The 4,055-nt window shown below is 37.6% G+C and overlaps 1 pseudogene; it reads left to right on the top strand.

The window, feature by feature from the left end:
- The first annotated feature begins 2,095 nt into the window (after positions 1-2,095).
- Positions 2,096-2,529, top strand: LOC118707716 (annotated as a pseudogene).
- The last annotated feature ends 1,526 nt before the right edge of the window (positions 2,530-4,055 follow it).

The following is a 4,055-nucleotide window of genomic DNA, read 5'->3' as shown; positions in this document are numbered from 1 at the left end:
AGTTTTCAAAACGTGCTGCTGAGACAAAAGATCATGTACATGGGCTGAATATATCAACTATTGACTGATAGTTCCCACTCATCCTCACTCTCAGCAGATGAATTAAGAAAAGTAGAAATAGATACATTGGCAGGCCAATTTCAGAACTCGCTCTCACCCTACATAATGCTCACCAACATAGTATCTATTCTTGCCTACAATTCTGTCCTCTGAATGATGTGTGTCTGATGGGAGCCTCTCTACCTGATTTTTGAGTGCGGTATTTCTTAAAAGTTGTAGAGTTAACATGGGTTTGAATCCTGGTTCTGCTGTTTAATATCTGTCTGATTTGAATAGTCACTGCTCAGTGCCTCTGCTTTCTCCTCTTTAATTAAAGATAAGTGATAAAAATCATTGTTATTGCTATTCCTGCAGGTCATTGACTACTTGTCCTAGTAGAAACAAACACATTTCAAGTATCCTTCTTTTTCTTAATGCTCCCTGTCTTCCCCAAACAGACTGCTATGATTACTTTTCAATTTAAAGGTTGATCTCTTCCCTCTACAACCTTAGTGACAATTTCTGGACTATTGATTTGTGCTTTTGGCTACAATGACTTGTGTGGTTTGTTAGAGACAGTTTTAAAACCTCCTGTCCTATAAGCACCAAAGAACATTGTCCCTAAGACCTCACAAAGCTTATAAACCCTTTCCCATTTGAGACAGTTTCAAGTAGGTATTTATTTAAATAAAATATAAATGAACTAAATTCCCTTTCAGGAAATTAGCATTGCCAAAGGCAACTAGCAAAATCACTTTCTTTATGTCAGATGTGTTTATATAAAGAATTTAGTTTCTCATAGTGTTATCTCAGTTTCCTCATTATGATGGGGACTGTGTTTTGTCAGAAAACTCACTTTGGATTGCTTTCAATTAAAGATGACCTCTTTCTACTCCTCTTCCTGTACATACTACCCTTGTAGAGATCTACCATTAATTTGTAAGGTACAGGATTCAATGGACAAGGATTCTATTATTTTTTAAATAGTATTTTAATCCCTCTTCTCTCTTATTCCATTTCTGTATAGTCCTTTAATTTAAATCTAATCACATGGATAGTGGTCTATATCCATTTTAAGATTTCTCTAACTATAGCTTAATTTACCTCCCAAAACCTACTCAATGGCTAAAGAAAAAGTATTCTAGGGAGGTAGGATAAAGTAAATGGAAAATAACAACATCTGGAAGTGCAGGCACTTTCTGCTCAAAATTTTACTCCTGAAAAGGATACATATTGTACATAATATTTAGTGTAGCATATGCTTACTAATTACTCAACATAGTTCTAAGGACATTGTAAATAATAACTAATTTAAGTCTCATAATCAGCCTAGATGGTAAGAACTATTAATTTATTCTCTTTTCATGCATAAGAAATCAGAGCCCGGAAATGCTAATTACTTTCCTCAGTTGCCTCCTATCACTTTAGTGTTTCCAGGATGATGGTTAATGCTCTTTTCTACAGTTCTGCCCAGGAATCACTAGTCACCTTGAAAGACCTGGGACATCACTTACCAATGATGCTTTGTCCTATGGTATTTCAAGTATAGATTTTAATTTAAATGTTGTGGTCTCTACCTAAACAGATTGTCAAGTATGGTTCAATTGTCAGCCATCTGAATTGACCTCAGGAATGTCAGTGTATAATTAATGATCACTAGAGATATAGCAGGTTTAATTGTGGGTCTCTAGAACCTTCAGATAGATTACTATCACCTGCCCTATTTTTCAAAGAGCCAAGTGTGCCATTTGAGGGTGAAATTCCCCTCTAATTCTTTGCAATAGCATAAACAAATATTAAAAACATAATCACTTTTTTGTCATTTGACCAGATATTATTCTATTTCACCAATCCAACTTTTAAGCCAAATAAACTGCAGCTATGATAGTACCATATAGCAAATATTATAACAATTAGTGTTAATACAACATGGTATAATGAATAAAAATAAATATGTAGAAAGCGTAGAGTGAGCTTCTTAGTGTGTAGTTCTATATCCTACAAATATGTATCCTTCGACTTTATAAAATGATTTAAAATTAAGTGCCTAGCTCTCTGAGCAGGCGGCGGCGGCGCAGGGGTGTCTAGCCATGGCCAAAATTAAGGCTCCGGACCTTCGCGGCAAGAAGGAGGAGCTGTTCAAACAGCTGGACGACTTGAAGGTGGAGCTGTCCCAGCTGCGCGTAGCCAAAGTGACAGGCGGCGCAGCTTCCAAGCTTTCCAAGATCCGAGTTGTTCGCAAGTCTATCGCCCGTGTTCTTACCGTCATCAACCAGATTCAGAAAGAGAACCTCAGGAAATTCTACAAGGGCAAGAAGTACAAGCCCCTGGACCTGCGGCCCAAGAAAACCCGTGCCATGCGCCGGCGGCTCAACACGCACTAGGAGAACCTCAAGACCAAGAAGCAGCAGCGGAAGGAGCGGCTGTACCCCCTCCGGGAGTACGCGGTCAAGGCCTGAGCATCGGAGTCAATAAAGCACAATCTGGCTGTTAAAAAAAATAAAAAAAATAAAAAAAATTAAGTGCCTAAGGAGAAATAATATTTTTTAAAATATATTTTTATTGATTTCAGAGAGGAAGGAAGACAAAGAGAGATAGAAACATCAGTGATGAGAGAGAATCATTGATTGGCTGCCTCCTGCACACTCCACACTGGGGATTGAGCCCATAACCCAGGCATGTGCCCTTGACTGGAATCAAACCCAGAACCCTTCTGCCCGAAGGCTGACGCTCTATCCACTGAGCCAAATCAGCTAGAGTGAGAAGTAATATTTTTATATATTATATTTTAATTATTGTATTTGACCAATTGTTAACAAGAAATTCCACGCACTGTGGTCAGAATTGAATATACGTGCTCTCGTAGAATTTAGATAAGTAGGAGAACTATATTAAATAAAAATATAAAAGTAAATGCTTAGTTACAATATGGAGAAGTACAGGGAGCATTCATTCTATGGATCAGGTTTGTCAGAAATGTTCAGTGAACTGAAACAGGAAGGAGTTGTAAGTACCAGGTGTAGTGGGAGTTTCTTTGGATAAAGGATCCAGAACATAGACAACATTGTGTATGAAGACCCTGAGCCTCGATGACAATTAAAAAATGGAAATATGTTTTAAAATTAAGTTTAATGAGGACTAATAAATCTCTTGACACAAAAGCTTTCTTAGTAATTATTCTTTTAAACAAATATAAAACTCTTTACGAATTAATTTCTAAGGAAACTAACAGCAGTGTTTAAATTTTAAATTTATAGTCAACATATGAGATGAGCTAGATCTTAATCATCAATCATACATCGCAACCAACAAAATAGCTCAGATAGGTAAACAACAGTTGTACCTTTATTTTTAATTTGGAGAAACTGAACTCGTTTTTCTAGTGGCACACTTTTTTTGCTCTCTTATTTGAATTATTTGACTTTTGTTCTACCATTTGGTCTTTGATCCCCAGTTCCTGACTCAAAACTCCTAAATCCCTGGCGATTCCCTGAGTGATGGGAGTGACTTTTGTCCTGATGCTTTCAGGAAGAGGGCTCCTCAGGGGAAAGATCAGGCCATGAGGAGACCCTGGGAATTTTCAACCATGCCTCCCATTCTCTTGAGAAGGGATAAGTCTTGAAAATGGAGTTCATGCCAGTCATGCCTATGTGATGGAGGCAGCCAATCAATGATTCTCTCTCATCACTGATGTTTCTATCTCTCTTTGTCTTCCTTCCTCTCTGAAATCAATAAAAATATATTTTAAAAAATATTATTGGGTTTAGGGACATCCAGACTGGTAAATATGCAGAGGTGCTGGGATAGTGTCATGTCCCAAGAGGCCATGGATGCTCCATGCTCTTTCCACAAACGTTGCCCTGTTGCATCTCTTCCCTTTGGCTACTTCTGACAGCAATTTCAGTATTTCATGGTAGCAACTTTTTTCTTTGAAACATTGTTAAAACGTTATCATTTTGTGTTTTGCTCCCATTCATGGGCGAACCACTCAGTGAATCATGACATGGAACAAACAC

Source organism: Pipistrellus kuhlii, unplaced genomic scaffold, assembly GCF_014108245.1.
Source record: "Pipistrellus kuhlii isolate mPipKuh1 unplaced genomic scaffold, mPipKuh1.p scaffold_m20_p_6, whole genome shotgun sequence".
Lineage (NCBI taxonomy): Eukaryota > Metazoa > Chordata > Mammalia > Chiroptera > Vespertilionidae > Pipistrellus > Pipistrellus kuhlii.
Note: the sequence above shows the minus strand (reverse complement) of the source record. Positions and strands in the feature narration are given on the sequence as shown.